General features: G+C 41.5%; 1 protein-coding gene and 1 non-coding gene across 2 annotated transcripts in view; both read left to right on the forward strand.

Annotated features, from left to right (window-relative positions):
- The window catches only part of LOC126260833 (F-actin-monooxygenase Mical), a 556,018-nt gene that overhangs the window by 109,808 nt on the left and 423,031 nt on the right, over positions 1 to 23,179 (forward strand). Inside the window, exon 2 of the mRNA XM_049958228.1 lies at positions 12,262 to 12,331. The gene's annotated coding sequence lies outside the window, so the exon portion shown is untranslated. The remainder of the gene's footprint in view (positions 1 to 12,261; positions 12,332 to 23,179) is intronic.
- Positions 2,404 to 2,476, forward strand: Trnat-agu (transfer RNA threonine (anticodon AGU)). Its single transcript has one exon. It is a non-coding gene; the product is annotated as a tRNA-Thr (tRNA).

The raw sequence follows: 23,179 nt of genomic DNA on the forward strand, positions 1-23,179 counted from the left end.
CTGGGATGTCGGCTTCCTTTTGCGAGTAGTCGAGGTGGTCTCTGGTAGACTTCTGCATCAGATTTTTGTATTCGCCCGAATTGCAGTGCGCAGGTAGTTCCACGGAAGTCCGGTAGATCTCATTGTAGCCTCGTTGGACTTAGAGCTCTGTATAGTGAAAGTAAGGCCAACTTGCCACTGGCGACCTCATTGGGCATATCGCACTGCTACTAATACACTGACCACTACAGTGTATTCAGCCATTTTTATTAAGGAAATGAGCTTAGGTACCCCATGCAATGCTAAGATAAATCACAAGCTTCAAACTGAACGTTTCGAAGTTTAAGCAAAAATTAAAAAAAAGTAATCATAACGTGCCTATAAAAATATAATTTCTAACGTCTTTAGTTTTTGTAATAGTAACATTCATTAACGGCGAAAGCGATAGATTCGTAGCTCTTATTAACACATTACCGTCCGCACCTCTCGTACAAATTTATTCGCTTGGTGCCGGCAGCGCTAATTCGGGTTACTTTGCTTGTTGCCGGCCGCTTGTCGCCTTTCCGTTGATGATAAGCTTCAAACACATTGACTTTTGCGCGCTTTAATTTTCCGGAAATCCTCTATTTTGCCGTATCGTTCCACAAACTCGAATTTTGAAGTAACTTTTCTGCTAGTTCTACACTGTTATAATAATTATTCATGTAAAGGTGATGCCACTTTCCATAAAAGGGTGTCAATAATTCCATCACTATTTTTGCTAAAGACTGTCCAGCGCCGGAATAAATCTTGAATGAACCACGCGGCTGCTACGGTCGCAAGTTCGAATCCTGCCTCGGGCATGGGTGTGTTTGATGTCCTTAGGTTTAAGTAGTTCTAAGTCTAGGGGACTTGATGACATCCGATGTTAAGTCCCATAGTGCTTAGAGCCATTTGAGCCAAATCTTGAATGAAGAAATGTATCCCGTAATCGAATCACACAGCATTCGATTGAGTATACCGTATTTCGTAATTTTCGACGGATTGTAAACTTCAAAATTTGATCGACCACGCCACGGTATTATTCCTTCATCAATTGAGATATTTTGACTTGGATTAAACGTTTATTTAAACTTTTCGGAAAAATAATCAATTACGAATTGCACTTTGAGAAGCCGGTCGGCATTATTCGGTTTATTGTTGCTGTCGGAAAAATGTAAAAATGATAATATTTGTCTGAATCGTTTGCGGGACATCGTTTTGGGAAATATCGGTGTGTGTATCAACGGATTCGTTGACCAATAATCATCGATCCTGGCTTTTTTTATAGTTCCCATAAGGATATCAAGCCCAAACCATTTTCTAAGTTCGGGTCCCGTAACGTTGACAAATTTGGCATTTTTTAAATCCAGTTTCCTTCTCTTGCAATTTTGACTGTAGTACTTGTTGGTTTCGTTGCTAATATATTCAAATAGATCGTTCCCAATGTATAATTCTAAGATATCCTCGACGCTCTGTGTATCTTTGGGAAATATGTTTGGACCCGGGGACCCTTCAAATTTATTATTGGTTCTCAGTAAATCAAAGTCTGACCACTATGCACTGCCTTCTTCGTCTGATTCAGCCGAATCAGTTGACACTCGTAGCGTTCGCTGAATTCTTCTTGGACGTATTTCACCATTCTGCTTCACTTTCATTTTGTTGCTATCCAATGTCTTCTTCCCAATCGGCCAAGTCGTCTCGATCGTCAGACAAGATGTCCGCGCATTCATCGTAAATAATCCTTTTCTCTCTTTCGTCTGCCATGATGAAAGGGCACAAGTACTTTGTGACCTAAACATAACACCAACATAATGCAAAAGATATTAAAGTGCTGTCGCCGGCCACTGCGTGATACTATGCTGACGACACCACTGTGGTGTCGCCGGCCGTTGACCGCTATATGGCGCACGACACCACTGTGGTGTCGCCGGATGGCATAATGTTAATGCAGCAAGCCCAATTGTTGCTACAGTAAGTATCCGTAGCTTTTAACTGATCATCTTGAATTCTTGGAAGCAGGAAAAGCTAGCCAACATTAGGTCGCAAAACATTGTTTTTACAAGCAAAATTCAAATCTGCAGGACAGACAACGAAATTCTAAAGAAATTTCTGTGGTAATTTTTGAAATTAGCGTAAACAAACCGTATACTACCACAGCAGCCACATTTAAATAAGCAGTATATGTGTTGTCTGTTTTCTCGGTCGTACATAATTTAGGCGATGATGACCTATGATCCCTTCAGTGCAATGCACTCCAATCTCGAACTCTTACGAGAATCAGCGAGATGCCGCGAGTAATGAGGATAATGAACAGGCGCATACATCAGCAGTCTGGGGTATAAATTGAGAATTTTGGTTTGACAGGCGTGCTAGGGTAGTCCGTGTGATTGTGGTGACCACTGTGTCCGGATGGCGCAGTGGTCAGCGCATCTGCCTAGTAAGCAGGAGACCCGGTTTGGAATCCCGGTCCGGCACAAATTTTCAACTTGCCCTATTGATTTAAATAACTGACCAGATTGTAGATCAGTGCTGTTTACCAGAAATTACATTTACATTTTACAGTGTTAACAAACCTGTCCTGTTCAAACGGTACATATAACTGGACACCGCAACTCTGAATATTTACACTGTGAGCTGTTTCTTCTCGGCATTAAGCCACAAATCATAATTATGCTTTTCAATATACATTGGCAGATCCTGAAATGACATAGAAACAGCTTTTACGTTGCGAAAGATCAGCGCAGTTTATCAGAAACGGCCTTTACATGTTCTAATGTTGGAAAGCTTTCTTGTTAAAAACGGTACACGCATGCACATTTAAATAAGTCTTTATGCAGGACCTTGTTAGGATTTGGAATGTAAAAGTAACAACTAAATTTTGTTACTACGTTTATTCGGTCTTGTCGTGACACACATCCGTCACTACTCATTACTTTCGTTACTGAATGTTATTACGTATAAATAATTTTTTTAAATTAGTTGTAGATTCTCCTCTGACTTGAGTATGACTATCGACACATTAATCCTTACTTCATTTCCCGCCTTCTTCTCTTAAAAAGAAATAACTCTGTTCGCTTCTTTTCCTCTACATGATGTACTAAATTAGAATGCATATGAACTCTTATGTACAATACAACAGATAGTTTGAAAGTAGAACTAATTTTTTCATTAAGCTCAGATCATTAGTTAATTTTACAATCAAAATGAATACTTCGTAAGAAGCATGGTAAGTGAAACTAATTGATTTTGTAGACTTTCAGTTCACACACAAGTAACTCACGCCATCTATTACTCGCTCACGGCGTTTAACTCGTGACAATGTAACGTATATGGGAGGAAGAAATAGAGGCTTATAAATAAGGCCGACTCTGCCCAACCTGGACACAAACTACATTCTGGAAAGTAAATGCAGCGAGTGAAAAAAATGGATTCGGTGCTCTGCGTCATTGCTTACTTGGCCCGATGAGAATAAGAAACTGGAGGAATTCGAAAACCGGTAAGTGGGCACAAACTGCGGGATGAACAAAACGTTGCGAGTAACGAAACGTTTCTAGTTGTAACGGAAAGGTAATTAAGAGTCGTATTAACGAAACTAGATTCCAATGAATGCTGATGTAACAAATTTTGGAAGATTCTCGGTAGTGATTAAACAGGACAGAAAATCATGCACAATAACGCAACAACCCCGTTGGCTGCGAAATTATCCAACAAGTCAGTAGTATGCAAAATTAGCAGAAAGAAATTGTATTTATCAAAGGCCACACTGGCATCCGCGTCAACCTACAGGCTGACCGCTTGGCTAAACAAGGTGGAACGTCAGACCACACCAGGCCACTCAAAGGTACCGCTGTCTGGTTTCCTACAAAGAACTACGGAAGATTCAGTTCATCGTACGTTTTTACTGAGCGATCGGCCAGCTGAGAGTAGGTTACATTGCGGTCATGCAGATAAGATGCGAAATTTGAAGTTAGGACGCCACGTGTTGCACTTGTTGGGAGCAGTTGGTTTGTTGTCTTGAGCGTTGCGCACCGCCAGCTGCAGGAAGTCTATTTCTACACCGGCTGCTGCGTCCTTGTGTCCAGCCGAGTGTATCTGCTAGTACCTGGCGCCGCCGATTCCACTGCAACTGGCGCGAAATGCCGCTTAGACACGGAAGCCAGCTTGTTTCGTGCCCCCATTCCGCTGTCGAAACAATTGTACGCTTGTGACAAATAGTTGTCTTCAAGTTGTTGTTGGGACGCTAACTAGTAGGAGGCTTTATGAAGTAGAAAATACTTACCCTTATTTTCCTACTAACGGGCACAGACAATGCCACCTGTGTAACGAAAGTGGGGAGTAGTGTAAACGAGATTTTACTTTTTTCCTCAGATACTCATGAGTGGAAGAAAAAACAATTTGTTTTCAGTTAATCCCTAAATATGAGACCGAAATAGTAAGAGGCGATGGAAGAATCAGTTTGCTTCCACCGCTGCTTATTATTACAGTTTCTTGTTTAAGGAAGAATAGGAAATAAATTACATTTTCTTTCACACACGAGTGTGGGAAAAAATTATCCTAGAGAAGACAAGATTCTAAAATTAGCGTTTTTTGGTTCAAATGGGTCTGAGCACTATGGGACTTAACATCTGAGGTTATCAGTCCCCTAGAACTTAGAACTACTTAAACCTAACTAACTTAAGGGCATCACACACATCCATGCCCGCGGCAGGATTCGAACCTACGACCGTAGCAGTCGCGCGCTTCCGGACTGAAGCGCCTAGAACCGCTCGGCCACCGCGGCCGGCAGGCATTTTTTATGTGACTAATTCCATGAGTTTGAAAACGTATAGCACCCCAAAAACTAAATTTCACAGGAATTACGCGGACCTTACAATTATGTTAAACGATTGGTAGCTATCCATGCAATATCTTTAGGTACATTACTTTGATACCGAAATGGAAGCATATTTTATTGGTATGTGCTAAGTCCATACTTCTGTATTATTAATATGAATTTGAATGCCACTATTTTGATTCAAGGATCTGATATTACATCCTTCTTATAATTAAACCAAGAAATATGTGGCTTCATACACCAAACGTCATTTTTCACTGAAAATTAAAACTCTGAAATGCAAACAAAAAAATCAGAACGACTGAGAAAATCCTTTTAGGTAGTAGCGAAAGCAACCATGAAAAATGGGAAATTAAAACTCCTCGAAGTGGAGAAACAAAAATACAAATACAGTTAAAATACAGACGCGCATTTTCTTGTTTTATATTCGTTAACTGCCAAAGTCCGACATTGATTACCGTGCGCAGAAACTGAAACATGAATGACGATGCACTTACTGTTGCAGCGATGTTGAGACCATGAAACAGCAGGAGGAGGATGTCTACCAGAGACCTTAACGAAGAGCACAGAGCGGCCAGTCATCCAGTTAAAAAAGAAACGCATGATAATGAGAAAAGAAAAGTGGGCAATACATGGAGTGATGTACATATTTCGATTAAGATATGAAAAATCTTTCATAAAGAGAGAAGCAATAACATCATCGTTTATAAAAAAAAGTGCATTTCTTTGGGTACATGTACAGTATGAGCAATGATCGCCTAACAAAGGCGATCTAGAACTCCATAACTTCAAATGAAACAAAATCTTGGTGGTTTCGAAATTCATAAAGTTGATATTCCAGAAAACCAAGTCAGGAATAAGTATTACTTCAAGAGATGGAACACAACTACCAAGGATTCAGAGAGGAATGAGAATTCAGAAGACAGAGAAAACCTCTGTGTGAGGAAAGATAGGAGTCCTTCACTGAGGGGTAAAGAGATACTGGCATGATGTCAAAACTAACAGCACAGCTAGACCTTAACATGGAAAATGATTTCGACTGCTAACACGTAATCTGTAGTGGCTCATTTCCAGTGTAAAACAAAGATTAAAGGACTGGAACCATTGGCCTTTTAATCACAGCTTGAGCACTTGACGTACTAAGCTGACGCTATACGATAGAAGAGGATCTATTTTCTGAATAGGACGTTCGGTTTGTCAGTTTCTGGTGTATTAATGCGTTCTGTGTTGTTTTCGTTGCGACCTCGAGTATGCTGCGGCGACCCACTAACTGAAAGCAGATGTACCAGTACGAGCCAGTCCTTGACCGCCCCGACAGTTCTGTTTCTGTCGGGTCTCTGTGTGCCGCTGCCCAGAGACCGTTTCCACTGGCTGGCCTTGTACCTTCGTTAGCTGGTGCGTCATGGAACTCACTCCCGCAGCTTTAAACTGAGGCCTTTTGCATCTAAGCAAGATTTCCCTTTAATCCCAGAGCATCGTTTGAATGTAATCTAGATAGCGCAACACAACAGTTGATCATGCTATTCCATCGTGTTAAGTTTTGACGACTGGTAGACAACCTAATTTGAACACTTTTTTTTTCAAATTTGTCATCAGATTCCGTATTAAGATGTTTGAATTGCGTTGTTTTGTTATCAATCTACGATATACGTAGTCAGTAAGAAGTTGACATTCTCAACGATTAACTATCAACAAAGATTTCATACTAACACTTCGAGTATCTTCGTAATTAACAGGAATTTGGAAAAAACTATGGTACCTGCAAGAGGAGAAACTATTTAGGTAAGCCTAACGGTATTGCTGCACTCAGAGTTTGCACAGAATGGTGTTTTTTCGATTGAAACTGAAACTTTGAGTGAACTGCAGTGTTGAGAACCATGACACACAGCCACGCGCGCGCCCATTTGTGAGTTACACGCCTGGATCATCATCTTGAGTCATTTGGTATCCAGTATTGGATAAATGCGTCCTGTAAGCTTCTGTATTCATTAAGTTCTTTGTTCATAGGCGTCCACGTTGCTCGTGCATTTTCCTGGATAGTGTCGTCCAGCGACCTGACATTAGATCATCGTTTTAGGCTTTTCTAAGCTCTTAAAAAAATATTAAAATACGTTGTTGGTCTATTTACCATCCATTTGCCTGCTACATGTCCTGCCAACTTTTTCGTTTTTATTGCAGTCATAATTACAACTTCCATACAAGTCTGCCGCCTGATCAAATGTTTGTTTTAATGTGCGTCTTAGGAACTTCCGGGTCCCGATTTCACACTAAGCAACGGCACCTAATGCCCACAATAGAGATGCATTTCCACCACAGAAGCTTCCTCAGTCACTCCACAAGATGACAGTGCCACTTGACATCAGCATTACACTGTCTGATAAAAAAGCGAAGCACTCAATAAGGGAGGAGGAAGCGAAATGAAAGTTCGCGGGTTGTGAAGGGTATGTGATGTTATTTCGGTGATTACAAAATCGAGTCAATTTTACAAACAACTTCGCGGTGTGAGCCCACTTATCAGTACGACGTTGCACCCACTCTGGCCTAAATAAATCCACTGATTCAGTTGGGAAAGGTGCCGTTAAGCTTTTGTATCCTCTCCTGAGGCCAGCTGGCCCACAACTGATGTAACTGGTCCTTGACACACTGGACACTGACACTGAGTGGAGCTGGTGTCCGCCGCGCGGGATTAGCCGAGCGGTTTGAGGCGCTGCAGTCATGGACTGTGCGGCTGGTCCCGGCGGAGATTCGAGTCCTCCGTCGAGCGTGTGTGTGTGTGTGTGTGTGTGTGTGTGTGTGTGTGTGTGTGTGTGTGTGTGTGTGTTGTCTTTAGGATAATTTAGGTTAAGTAGTGTGTTAGCTTAGGGACTAATGACCTTAGCAGTTAAGTCCCATAAGATTTCACACCCATTTTTTTTGAGCTGGTGTCCGAGTTGCTCTGGGCATCTTGCTGCCCACGGGAGTAGCTCAAGTCATCGAGACAAGTGCTGTGCGTGGACGAGGATTGTCTCGTTGAAAAATGGCATCGCGTGAGAGGTAACACGTAAGGGCGCAGGATGTCTGTGACGCATCAATGTGCCGTCTGAGTTTCCTCAAACACTACCAGCCGTGACCTGAAGTTACGCCCATACAGTGGCGCCATGAATATACCACTGTGCACTTCAAAACATTGGGAGAGTGGGACCCTTCATCAGATCGCCGCCATACTCATCGGCGGTGGTTATCCGAGGTACTGCAGAACCGCAATTCATAACTGAACACATTGTGGCGTCATTCATGAGCAGTCTGTGCTCCTCGGTCACGGCACCACTCCAAACGCAGCCGTTAGTGTCGTGGTGTTAACGGCAGCCTACGCACGAGACAGTAATTTCCTAGTCGTACCGCACACTGGACTCGCATTCAGGAGGACGACGGTTCAATCCCGTGTCCGGCCATCGTGATTTGGGTTTTCCGTGATTTCCCTAAATCGCTGCAGGCAAATGCCGGGATGGTTCCTTTGAAAGGGCACGGCCGACTTCCTTCCCCGTCCTTCCCTAATCCGATGATACCGATGACCGCGCAGTTTGGTCTCTTCCCCAAGACAACCCAACCCAACCTTAGTCGTACCGTTGCTGGTCTCCGACCACTGGTGTAGTGTGATACAGAATGTTGCAGGGAGTCCATTACTTGTTCTCGGATGTAAAGAGGTAATGATGTGCTTGGCGCGCATACGAGGGTTGTCACTTGTAGTGGTAAGACGTGGTCGACCAGAACCTTGACCATGAGTGCGCCTGTCTTCACGTTCACATGTAGTCCAATGTCATATCACTGCCGTATCCGAATATCCCTCATATTTCGATACTGCACCCTTTGACAAGCCAAGCAATTGAGGACCCACAATGAGACCCCTTTAAAATCGTGCCAGGTGCTGGTAACGCTCTGTCACATGAGTACGTAGCGTCTCCGTGTTTTTCACTGTGATCACTCAATACGTGATACAGTTCATGCCCGTACCGTGCAGGCGTAGTGACAACACTAAACACGAACAACACTAATGCCGCTCTTTCTGTCACAAATAATTTCAATTCTTAAGCATTGACATACCTGCCAATAGTAGGTCCGCAGGAAGTTACATTAACATCCTTCCTTCTCTTCTGGATGCTTCACTCTTTGTTAGGCTGTGTAATTTAAATAATTTTTTGTATGGACGGTACTGCGACCAGGCAGTCACTTTGAGCAATTAAGCACGTTGCGACTCCAAGTTTCCACTACCCTCGAATCAGAAAATAAAACAACTTGCTGCTTCATCATAGAATGTTTTGAGAGCTTTTAATCCGCACATTTTACCATCTATTCCACACACAATTTCTGTATCATCCCATGTACTTAAACTATATCTTATTGAAGTCGTCATATATTTCAAAGATCACTTGGCTATTTCACTTCATTACAAATTGCTTTGGTATAGTTCTGACTCGTCGCAGAAACATTCCTTTGGGGTCAGGTGGGGATTCGCGGCAGACCAGCCCATTTCAGGAATGTCGCTGTGCACAAACCATTGCTGCACATTGTCATGTCCGAACTGTTCCTTACTGTACACAGAACACAATGCTGTAAAACGTATCCACATTCTTTCGCGTTTAGCATTTTCTTAAGCGTAGTAATGGAATTACATCCTTAAACACGAAAAACATCGCCATAACGTAACATCACCATAGTTCACTGTTGGCAACTACACATGATGGCGGGAAACGTTCTCCAGGCATTCACCAAACTCATATAACTCAAATCCTTTCCTCCGGTTGCAATAGGATATAGCGTGATTTATCTCTCCAAATCGCTCGTCTCCAGGCGTTCACTGTCCATTGGCATCGCTCCTTACATCGCCCCAAGCGTCGCTTAGCATTGACTACAGAAATGCCTGGCTTACGAGGAGCTGTTCGACCACTGTTTCCCATTCTTTTTAACTCTGTACGCACATTTATTGTGCTAGCTGGACTGCTAGTAGCTCCTTCCACTTATTTCATGCTATTTTTTTTACAACCACTATTCGCAATGTCCACGATCCATGTCACTTAGTAAATGAGGTCTGCGTGGTCTTGGTTTAGCTATGGGTGTTCTTTCGCATTTCCACTTACAAGGAGACGACACGACCGTGGGGTCTGGGATTTGTCCGATATTTTGTGTGATTAAAGAGGACCCCTAACACCTCACGTGGTTAAAATATTAGGACGCTCTACCCGGAAAATCCCGAGAAAAATCGATCCAAAGTTTCTTAGGTGCGGTATGAGTATAAAATGTTAGTCCATTGCTAAGCCGCCGTTTGGCCTAGATGGACAGGGCTCGGACTCCTACGCCAGGGGTCTTGAGTTCGATTCCTCCTCCGGCACTTTTTTCTTCTGTTCTTCTTTTGTTATCCCATCATTATTCAAAAAGTTTCTCAAACCTACATTATTTTTAAAACATTATTTTAGCTCAAGAACGTAAAGTTTTTCATTCACTGAAAAGTATTCGTGCTCGTTGTTCCATTTCGTTTTATGGGGGTTCAAGGTTTAAAGGGGCTCTGTAAGGGTCCCCTTGGGATTATAACGGTCATCTGCGCATAGGACCGTGCGCGAGCCGTGAGAAGCACGTGAACAGACGCGCCTGTTTCAAATTTCAACGTGGTATTCCGATCCGAGGTTAAACATGTCGACTGAAGAAGATGCTGGCTCATCTGGAATAGAAGAAATTCCGGAAGAATCCATTCATAGTGATCTATCAAAATTACGATTGATGGACGCAGTGGTGTAGTATGAAAAGCTGTTGACGGAAAATAATGTAATATCATCGACATCTTTGTAACAAATCTCTCGCGACGCTATGTAATTGGCCGAAGAAAAAAAAGACTGGAGAAGGAATCGAATCCGAGACCTCTAGCGGAAGAGTCCGAGCCCTAACCATCTAGACCAGACGGCGGCTCAGCAGTGGGCTAACATTTCATACTCATAACGCACCTAAGAAACTTTGGATCGATTTTTCCCGGGATTTTCCGGGTAGTGCGCCCTCGTATTTTAACCACGTGAGGTGTTAGGAGTCCTTTTTCACCACACACAATTTCGGACAAATCCCCGACCCCACGGTCGTGCCGTCTCCTTGTTAGTCACATTACCAGCAGTCGACTAGTGCAGCTTTAGAAGGGCTGGCTGGAATGTTCTTGATAGCTTTATTACTCAGGTGTCATGCAACGACTAAACCATGTTCTAAGTCACTGAGCTCTCGTGACCGACCCATTCTACTGTTGTTGTTTCTCTACTATCAACTCGATACACCCCATCTGCTTTTATGCCGGCGGGACAGTCTGTCGTGACGCCTAGCGGTTAATTCCACATTACAGAGGGATATTCGGGTACTTTTCAGCAGTTAGCGCACTCATCGACTCCCTCCTAAATGAGACCGATCGCGCCAAAGCTACTTCTACTACGGACGCAGATAAATATCGTTTCTATTCTTTCCAGTTAGAAGTTGACTTAAATACAAAAAGCGATGCTTCCTTTATCACACAGGATGAATGTTCCACAATAGGATACCGGACGAGGTAGCACAGTAGTTGAGGCACTGTACTGTCATTCAGAAGAAGTGGAGTTCAAACCCCTGTATGGCCATCCAGATTTAGGTTTTCCTGTTCTTCCATCGTTTCCCAAAATCTCATAGCTACGGTCGATTTCCTAACCCATCGTCCTACGACCTTGTGCTCCGTCTGTAATAACCTGGTTCTCGACGGACTTTAAATCAAAGATTCCTGTCTGCATTCTACAAAAAATAGGTGTCGAAGATTAAAGAAACACTGTTTTGAGTCACACGAACGCCGCACTTCGCCCCATTTTTTAATCAATGATCGATCAGTACCCACTGTTGCCAGCATCGTTGTGGCCCTTCTTCTGAATCAATTTAACGATCTTTGTATAAGTTTGGTTATTCATATATCTAGTCTGTTTCTTGTACCCTTTTCTCCATATATAAATACCTCCAACTCTTCTTCTAGATGTCTCATTTATCCATTTGGCATTACTCGCTCACTTGTGTCTCTTCATTTTTCGGCGGTCTTGCCACTGTGAAAATTTTGCTCTATATTGTAATCGTCTTTTACTATTTACGGCTTTTAAGTCAATTCTCAATTTAATGGTACGTAATTCAGAACTCATAATGTAATACACTCTTCTTTCTCGATGCCCAGTACACTATTGCTACGCAGATTAAACAAATTTTCGTTATTGGTTAGTGGGTTTCAACCGTTTAAGTACACCGTCACTAATATATAACTTTCTGAAGAGTTATCGCAAAGTGCGCAAAAACGATTAATTTTTGAAGTGAAATTGTCATTGAGCAAGACTTACCTTAAAATGCCTTTATGTTAGAAATTTTTATGCTGTAACAGAGTGGCTATAAAACTGTTTGTTTTACCATTGCAGAACTCGGGGTCAAACCGTGTCCAGAGAGGATGCTTCGTCGTATCTCCAGCACCGCCCTGCAACCTCTCACGTGAGTATTAACAACTCGTTAATGTTGCTTTCTTACAATACTGCACGTTCTGCGGTGTTCACACTTTTCCTTGAAGGGCAGCACGCCTATGTCTTACAAACTTACAGCTGATAGTTACTCTTGCAATGGCATTACCGTCATATTTCATGGTTTATTAACGTTAGAATTATCATTAAATTAATGTAAAAGAAAACAATAGAGCATTCTTGTCTGATTACGTACACTGTCAAAATGACAACCTCATAGCTGCCGTGCTTCGGGATGCTGCCTTTATTAGTGTGTATGTCAATAGCATGTGAGGTTTCTTCGGACCACAGGTAACAAAAATTAGCCTAAAATGTAATAATTTTATATCAAAAGAACATGCTGCACCAGTACTTTCATTGCGAAATTACTCATAAAACCAGTAGTACAGTCTCAAATTGATGTTACAATAACTTAGTATATACTTATTTTCGCTGTCAGTGATCTCCAGTATATAAGAAGGGTAAAAGAACTGACCCGCAGAATTACAGACGTAGTCGAATTAAGTCGGGTGATGCTGAGGAATTAGATTAGGAAATGAGACACTTACGGTAGTAAAGGAGTTTTGCTGTTTGGGGAGCAAAATAACTGATGATGGTCGAAGTAGAGAGGATATAAAATGTAGACTGGCAATGGCAAGGAAAGCGTTTCGAGGAAGAGAAATTTGTTAACATCGAGTACAGATTTAAGTGTCAGGAAGTCGTTGCTGAAAGTATTTGTATGGGGTGTAGCCATGTATGGAACTGAAACATGGACGATAACTAGTTTGGACAAGAAGAGAATAGAAGCTTTCGAAATGTGGTGCTACAGAAGAATGCTGAAGATTAGATGGGTAGATCACATAACTAATGAGGAGGTATTGAATAGGATTGGGGAGAAGAGAAGTTTGTGTCACAACTTGACTAGAAGAAGGGATCGATTGGTAGGACATGTTCTGAGGCATCAAGGAATCACCAATTTAGCATTGGAGGGCAGCGTGGAGGGTAAAAATCGTAGAGGGAGACCAAGAGATGAATACACCAAGCAGATTCAAAAGGATGTAGGTTGCAGTAGGTACTGGGAGATGAAGAAGCTTGCACAGGATAGAGTAGCATGGAGAGCTGTATCAAACCAGTCTCAGGACTGAAGACCACAACAACAACAATCCCTAACTTCGGTTTCCTCCAGAATCCTTGAAAAATATTCTCAGTTCGAATGTAATCTTTCTTGAGACTGAAAAGCTTATGTTCACGAATCACTATGGTTTTAGAAAGCGTCGCTCTTGCGAAACTCAGCTTGCCATTTTCTTACATAACATACTCCGAACTATGGATGAAGGGCACCAGGCAGATTCCATATTCTAGATTTCCGGAAAGCATTTGACACGGTGCCCTATTGCAGGCTGCTAATGAAGGTACGAGTACTTAGGATAAGCTCACAGATATGAGACGGGCTCGAAGACTTCTTAAGTAATAGAACCCAGTATGTTGTCCTCGACGGCGAGTGTTCATCAGAGTCAGGAGTGCTCCAGGGAAGTGTGAAAAAACCGCTGTTGTTCTCTATGTACATAGTTGATTCGGCGGGCAAAGTGGGAAACAATCTGCGGTTGTTTGCTGATGGTGCTGTGGTGTACGGTAAGGTGTCGAAATCGAGTGACCGTAGCAAGATACAAGACGACCTGGACAAAATTTCTAGTTGGTGTGATGAATCGCAGCTAACAAACCAGTAATGTTCGGATTCAGTATTACTGGTGTCCTGATTGACACAGTCAAGACGTTTAAATATGTGGGAGTAACTTTACAAAGCGATATAAAATGGAACGAGCATGTGAGAACTTTGGTAGGGAAGTCGAATGTTCGACTTAGGTTTATTGGGAGAATTTTAGGAAAGAATGGTTAACCTGTAAATGAGACCACATATAGGACGTTGATACGAGTGTTTGGGATCCATTCCAAGTCGGATTGAAGGAAGAGGTCAGAGCAATTCAGAGGCGGGTGCTTGATTTGTTACCGGTAAATCGCCCAATAAGTAAGTGTTTACGGAGATGCTTCGGGAACTCATAGGAATTCCTGGAGGGGAGGCGACGTTCTTTTCGAGAAACACTGTGTAGAAAATTTAGAGAACCAGCATTTCAAGGTGACTAACGAACGATTCTGTTGCCGCCAACATACATTGCGCGTAAGGACCAAGAAAATCAGATTCGAGAAATTAGGGCTCATACGGAAGCAAGCAGACAGCCGTTTTTCCCTCCCTCTATTTGCGAGTGGACCAGAAAGGGAAATGGCTAGCAGTGATACAGAGTACTGTTCACCACGTACCGTACGGTGGCTTACAGAGTATCGACCGCAAATGAAGTACCTCAGTGTAAAACCGGATGTCTTTGTTTTGCAATGGCATCGGTGGTTTCATGCCAAAGACTCTAGTACTTCAAATAAAAAATGGTGGCTTAAGACAGAAACCACCGGTGCTCAGATGGTTATGCATGTAAGCTAGAGAAGTTTAGAAAATGTTTGAAATTATACTTAAAATTTGTTGGAAATCGCTAAGCTCTTTCATTCTCAAATACTGGATGAATGAAGTCCCGGTATTCGCGCGCCATCAGTTGCACTGCCTCAAGACAGTTTCTAACTGTAATACGTGTCTTACTGTTTTAAACTTTTAAGTAAGATATTCCTCTTAATGAGCACATCATGACAGCATTTTAAATTTTTAAATTCGATTAATAATTAGACTAAATATTGGAAATCAAATTTTTGTTGGCCCTGGAAGACAACGTGTCATTGGTAAGGGGTTCCGGGAAATTCGCTTAGTAACACAGTTTCGCCAGCTGCCGTCGGGCGTGAAAGGAATCTCGCACGAAGTAAATAGCAACAGAACACATAACTGGAATTGGAAATACATTATATAACTTTTAAATCGTAATTAATAATTCGAAACTTCTGTAGTAATACCAATTTACTAATACATGTGTACAGACGACCGTTCCTGCGTCGTTATGAATTTGCCACACACCTTCAGTTTTCCGTAGACAGTTACAAATAAAAAAGACAATATTGAAATATGTAATGTTGCCGTATTGTCAGTGCCAATTTGCAGAAAGTTGTATTTAAGAATGATCGATGTTACGAAGACAGAAGCAACTAGGATAAGTAAGCTTTGTGACAAGCAGGGTATCTGTAAAACAGATTTTATTGTTCAACAAATAACTTAAGGTGGACGATGTGTAAATACTGCAGGAAAGTTACGACTATCAATGTCCACTTCACCACTAGAATCACTTGTGAAGCGTTACAGTGAGAAACCAAGACAATATTGATAGCCTGTTGCGCAAAGATCCAGTCTGACTAAAAACTACTGGACAACATGATTGAGGATCAAGTGGCGTCCTTCAGCTATATGGACCCTCAAACTAACCTAGTTGATGATAATAAATATGTAGATATAAAAACGAGATAGATTTGGACCTTTATCCAAATACGAACAAGAATTTCATTGGGTTATTTTCAGAGACTTTACAAGGCTTACAAGGCAGCTTGCCTCGTCCTATTATTTACTGTGAAATTCCCTACTCTTGTCATTTCTGGTATCCATTTATTCGTCTTTCTCTTTCTGTTCATTTAGGCTAATGTGATTCTTATCGCTGACTGTTGGGCGACTCTCAGACTTCTGATGGTTTGCGCATTGCAGTCCCATACTATAAAACAACACGTCAGCCTACCTAAAAAAAAATCCAAGGGAAATTAAACCTTGGAATATTACATAAAATTACGGAAATAATCTACTCTAGGTAAAAACTTTACCTTGATTGCTAACGTGCAGAAATTTCAGAACAGTTTTTCATATATCTGATATTCAAACGGTGATTAGTCGTAGTACTGATACGTAATAAATCTTTTCACTTTTGGTGACCTATCACGCATGAAGACAAAAAAGAAGAGACATTCGCACCATGCCTCGATTATAAACTTTAAATACGTATCCCAGATGAAGAGATTTAAACATGGTTCACTATTGCAGTAATGGCAAGATCTCGTTTTACATGATCATGGGACCTGAAAACTCGTTAACCGCAGAATGACTGTGTCGCTTCTCCACGGACGGGCGTGATAATGAATTCCTTATCAGGATTCGAAGGAAGATTTAAAAGATAGTGAGGTAGCAGCACTTATCAGATAGATGAGTACCTGAAATTCCGAAAACTTCAGATAACATGAACTGGCTGGAACACGACCGAATTACACGGAAGACGGAAACGTGTGAGCGCGCGTTTTGTGTGGTGAATATTCGTTAATAGTTCCTTCTGTGTGACAAGCTATCTGTTTTGAGACCTTCGGTGGCTGCTTATAAAGGACACTCTCTCTGCTACATATTCTTATTGTGGTGGACATCAAAATCATATCACTCACGAGGATTCAATCGCCGTCAATCAGATGAACAGCTAACGTCACAAGAATTGCGAAATAAAAAGTTCCATTTACTGTCTTCACAGCAACTTAACGATACAGAAGTCACCGTGCACAATTCAGTAAGTAATCTCTCCTAGACTGTCTAGAGATGCGTTTTGATATGTTTTATTCTGGGGGCAGGTTGCTAATTATGGATCAGGTGTTGTCATGGTACGCTCGACATAAGCTCAATTACAACCAAAGCCGTGTTTTGAAATTTCGCAGGTCAACGATTGAGCTCTACGAACTCACGTTCGTAGGGAACTGTAGAGTTACATAAGGTCTTGTGCTACGAATGGCGGTAGAGGTGCCATACGAGTGAGGTAGATACACGGGGGCTGTAGAATATCCTGGACGTACTACTGTGATGTCTCCACGACCGCAAGATCTGTAGAGAATCTGTAATTTAGTTCCTCGTTCGCCACACTGTTGCGAATATTATCTGTATCAAGACAGAACGGAGATTAATCTCTAGTCCCGTGTGTAGTTGCGACGTTCCATTTACCAATAACGACATGACATCTGGCACAACGTGGCGCACATGCAGTAGATAGGTGAACTATTCATGCCTCAGTTACTCATGCCCCCACTTTTTTCGTTATCACTCTAATAAGTATTTTCAATGTTGTTGTTGTGGTCTCCAGTCCTGAGACTGGTTTGATGCAACCTATCCTGTGCAAGTTTCTTCATCTCCCAGTACCTACTGCAATCTACATCCTTCTGAATCTGCTTAGTGTATTCATCTCTTGGTCTCCCTCTACGATTTTTACCCTCCACGCTGCCCTCCAACGCTAAATTTGTGATCCCTTGATGCCTCAGAACATGTCCTACCAACCGGTCCCTTCTTCTTGTCAAGTTGTGCCACAGACTCCTCTTCTCCCCAATTCTATTCAATACCTCCTCATTAGTTATGTGATCTACCCATCTAATCTTCTGCATTCTTCTGTAGCACCACATTTCGAAAGCTTCTATTCTCTTCCTGTCCAAACTATTTATCGTCCATGTTTCACTTCCATACATGGCTACACTCCATACAAATACTTTCAGAAATGACTTCCTGACATTTAAATCTATACTCGATCTTAACAAATTTCTCTTCTTCAGAAACTCTTTCCTTGCCATTGCCAGTCTACATTTTATATCCTCTCTACTTCGACCATCATCAGTTATTTTGCTCCCCAAATAGCAAAACTCCTTTACTACTTCAAGTGTCTCATTTCCTAATCTCATTCCCTCAGAATCACCCGACTTAATTCGACTACATTCCATTATCCTCGTTTTGCTTTTGTTGATGTTAATCTTATATCCTCCTTTCAAGACACTATCCATTCCGTTCAACTGCTCTTCCAAGTCATTTGCTGTCTCTGACAGAATTACAATGTCATCGGCGAACCTCAAAGTTTTTATTTCTTCTCCATGGATTTTAATACCTACTCCGAATTTTTCTTTTGTTTCCTTTACTGCTTGCTCAATATACAGATTGAATAACATTGGGGAGAGGCTACAACCCTGTCTCACTCCCTTCCCAACCACTGCTTCCCTTTCATGCCCCTCGACTCTTATAACTGCCATCTGGTTTCTGTACAAATTGTAAATAGCCTTTCGCTCCCTGTATTTTACCCCTGCCACCTTTAGAATTTGGAAGAGAGTATTCCAGTCAACATTGTCAAAAGCTTTCTCTAAGTCTACAAATGCTAGAAACGTAGGTTTGCCTTTCCTTAATCTGTCTTCTAAGATAAGTCGTAAGGTCAGATCTTCCCCGAGGTCCGCTTCTACCAGTTTTTCCATTCGTCAGTAAAGAATTCGCGTTAGTATTTTGCAGCTGTGACTTATTAAACTGATAGTTCGGTAATTTTCACATGTGTCAACACCTGCTTTCTTTGGGATTGGAATTATTATATTCTTCTTGAAGTCTGAGGGTACTTCGCCTGTCTCATACATCTTCCTCACCAGATGGTAGAGTTTTGTCAGGACTGGCTCTCCCAAGGCCGTCAGTAGTTCTAATGGAATGTTGTCTACTCCCGGGGCCTTGTTTCGGCGGGCTCGTGATGACTGGGTGTTGTGTGCCGTTAGGTTAGTTAGGTTTAAGTAGTTCTAAGTTCTAGGGGACTGATGACCATAGATGTTAAGTCCCATAGTGCTCAGAGCCATTTGAACCATTTGAACCTTGTTTCGGCTCAGGTCTTTCAATGCTCTGTCAAACTCTTCACGCAGTATCGCATCTCCCATTTCATCTTCATCTACATTCTCTTCCATTTCTATAATATTGTCCTCGAGTACATCGCCCTTTTATAGACCCTCTATATACTCCTTCCATCTTTCTGCTTTCCCTTCTTTGGTTAGAACTGGGTTTCCATCTGAGCTCTTGATATTCATACAAGTGGTTCTCTTTTCTCCAAAGGTGTCTTTAATTTTCCTATAGGCAGTATCTATCTTACCCGTGGTGAGATAAGCCTCTACATCCTTACATTTGTCCTCTAGCCATCCCTGCTTAGCCATTCTGCAAGTATTTTCATAGCTATTAAAAATTCACAGTCACAAATTTTAGAACTTTCTGTATGGGTTTAGAAACGTTATGGGACTGGGAAAAATTATTTTATAGTTTTTAGTCTGATTTAAAAACGTTATGTATTAAATTTATTTTTATTAGAATAATCATTTCTCATATATTCGTTCACTAATTTTACGCTTTATGGCGGTTGTGACAATTGCTTCTGTCATTGGTTCTTGGATGAATATGATGTCTCAGTATGCTTGAGCTTGCTCATGGTGTATCAACTCCAGCTGTGATGTACACATTTTACCAAAAGTGAATACAAGTCCCCGGTGCTTACGTCCATTCTTTTTTTTTTTATTATTGTGAGCTTCTCAATTGCATTTGCGTCATGGCTACACTGTTTTTCGAAGAGCCCTTCGCTCTCATGATTTGAGTTTTTGCGATCAAGTGCATGTTTTTCCAACATGCCGGAAATGATGATACATTTCTTCGGGTTAGCTTTGAGGCAGTTTTTGTACATTTTCTTCTGACCTCAGTCTTGGCTATTACCCTTAGTTAGTTCACAGTGGAATATACGTTTCTAAATAGAAAGGTCTGACATATTACCTCATATTGAATACACTGGCGTAAATACATCGCTAAAATGCTTCTGCGCACGTGCTGCTGCTCTTTCCCGGAATGCTGATGTTCGTGCGTTTATCCTGCCGAATAAATTCCTAGATGAAACTTATTGTCAGATCAAAGTAGCTCTTTGCCGGGAGATTAATACTGCCAACCCAACCTGGACTCAGACACGCTTCACAAACATTTTGAAACTGCCAGAACGTTTCTTACAGGCTGCAGCGGAATGCGTGAATCTGTTAAATTTGCGTACAGATTCAAACTGCGTAACTAGCTGAACTAGCACTCTTAACTACGAAAAAGGTACTGCCAGATTGAAACTTTGAAGTCGGCACGTGTCTGTGTAGCTCAGTTGGTTAAGAGACCACTCCACAAAAATTAAGGTTCCAGTATCGGATCTCGGTCCGCCTTGCAATTTTAATCAGTAAGCGAGTTTCGTAAGCTCACACTCCGCTGCCGAGTGTAATATACGGCCTGCAGTTTTCATGGTGTATGAGTCGCATATCTATTCGAATACTAAAAGTATTTTAATATGGCGTCTCTAAAGACACTGTGTCTCACAATCATACAAGAGTCTGCCGTAAATCAAGTGCATCTCCTCACATGATTATTATTTAACAGTCTGTCTCACACACAGCGTTCCAGAATCTGCTTCAGCAGAAAATTTAATATTCTGCAATTGATATCGGCTGACTGGTTGGGTCATAAGATACTGCAAAATTCTGCCCTTCCTAACCGTTTGCTTAAGTCTGGGATACATGTCAAATTGGATAAACTAAAGAGAATAAAAATACAGAGAAGCTGAAAGAAAACGTAATACTAACTGGATATGATCGGAAATTCAGCACTGTGAAAGACCAAAATATTTGAAAATTACCTTGGATCACACCATTTGTTTTAGGACACACTGTAAGGGGTCCAAAACTAAAATTTTGCAACAGAAACATCATCTTGAGAAAGCTGCAAGTACTACTTGAGGAGGAATCTCCAGTCCACTACGCTGGTACTCTGGTTTTCTATGGGAGAGTATAGACCACACGTTTGGGGATCTTCGGTTCACACCAGACATAGGACGTGGCCTTGCCCGAGTCAGTCGGCTTATTTAAGGGACGCTTCAGACCAACCCCGTGGCTCGCATTGCATCGCCACCCATATCACAGAGTGGCAGAAGAAATAGAAAGGAGTAAGCATATTGAAAGCCCAGAGCACTTGATGTACACACCTGCAACATGTCGCCTTAAGTCCAGGAAAAGTATTTTGCAGCGAACGTTACCATTATACGTCAAGCCAGATTCCATACGTGTTTGCCTGTAGTAAGAAAGTGCACCTAAGCAAGACTACTTCACTCCAAGGGAGGGAATTAGCTGCGATTTCTACCTACCCTACACTACTTGGAGAATCCTGAATATATTAAGAACAGAAGTATCGAGATACAGAACATATTTGGTCATGTGCAGGTATGAGAACGTTACGTGCAGTTGCGGAGCGGGGCGCCTAATCACCTACTATATAGTAAGCCAGAACAGGGCGAATCCTGCACGGAGATGTTTTAAATGTCACCGTGAAGGGCATAGAAGTTCAGAATTCCGGAGAGAAAAGAGTAATCATTTTTTTCTGGACACATGAAGTTAGTATTACAACAAAGGCGTTGCGCATCATGGAGAGATTTGCTTACAAGATTGTGAGAGGCAACTTTTCAAAGTGAGTCAAGAAACATGCTGTTCTTACGACATAAAATTCGCGTGTTGGCCACGAAGCTAAAATTTGAGAAATTCTGGCTCTTGCAGTGTGACACCGACCGTGTTCCTTCCCAGCACACCACACGTGAATGGTTCAGGAAGGAAAACGGGAGGATGGTACAGCACGCACTACACAGTGATGTGGCGAATACGGATGTAAATGTAACATGCGTTAACAATTATGCGTAGTTTATTCTCTGATTGTGTAATTATGACGTTTCATCAGTATAATGAAGACCCAAGACAGCTGTTAGTTCCCTTTTCGGTTGTTTATCCTATAGAGACTGTACATATTAAAAAAGCTAGCTTTGATCCACAAGATTATGCACATTTTCACATGACATGCAGTTACAATGTATTACTCTGAAAAGCTAATCTAATGATTTCGGTATTTCATCCACGCTCTACTGTTCACAAATATTGACTCAAAATTTTTTATGGAACTGACGTATATTTATGTTTAATGGTTGTTTGAAAGTGAATTAAAAATTGATACAGACATGCTACATGCCTACTCAGTCTTTAGAAATAAAAAGTATTTTATGTAATATTTGGCATTTCCCATTTTTGAGCCAAATTATAATTTACTGTTAATACTGGCATTTTCGTACGATTCCTTATTAAAAATAAAAAGTTGTTATTGTTGATAAAAAGTTTGGTACAATGCATGTTATTTGACAAAATGTTCAAATGTATGTGAATTCCTAAGGGATTAAACTGTTGAGTCCCTAGACTTGCCCGAGGGAGGACTCTAACCTCCGGTGGGAGGGGCCGCGCAATCCGTGATATGGCGCCTCTAACCGCGCGGCGTTATTTGACGTTTCTAATCCTTACGTTGTTACGATTATGATACTTCAACGCTACATATTCAACTACCGACCTCTAATTAAAAGATTTTCAAGTGTGTTGTATTGAACAGTGCTCGGAGTCTTTCAATTTTCAGAAGCGATTTTTCGAGGTATTATTCTTTTTAATATCATCGTACTATTTTAGGGACGTGATGTCCGGGAAATGATCTTTAAATTCGTAGGGCCGGTCCCTAAGGACACTTGTAAGATTATTCAGGTACTGAATAACAGAGATTTATGTATTTATTTACGAATGTCTCCTATCATTTAAAGTAACTACTGTTTCTGCCGTCGTTGATCATGTAGTATTAAAAGGTTGTGTATGTTTAACTGTTTGCCTCGGCAGGAAGTACAGGGTTATATCTAATTAGTTGCAGTCGCCTCATGGAGATACATCTGTATACAGCCGTTACATGGACGTATATATAATGTACGGATGTATATGTCCAAAAGTCTGGTAAGAATTATTCCTACTGTTCCAAAATGGTCAGTCTGCCGGTAGCTCTCGTGTCCGTTAATTTTTGGTTGCTTTCAAACAATTTTTTTTATTTAGGTAGACGTATCGGTCGCAGTGTTCGTATCTATATAAGACTGTACCCTCAGTACAACTGATGTAGAGCTTGTTCCAGCCTGGATTAACATCCCGGTTGAGATCAGTATTAGGATTAGTGACTGTCAATTTTTCTCGTATAAGT

Source organism: Schistocerca nitens, chromosome 5 (genome assembly GCF_023898315.1).
Source record: "Schistocerca nitens isolate TAMUIC-IGC-003100 chromosome 5, iqSchNite1.1, whole genome shotgun sequence".
Lineage (NCBI taxonomy): Eukaryota > Metazoa > Arthropoda > Insecta > Orthoptera > Acrididae > Schistocerca > Schistocerca nitens.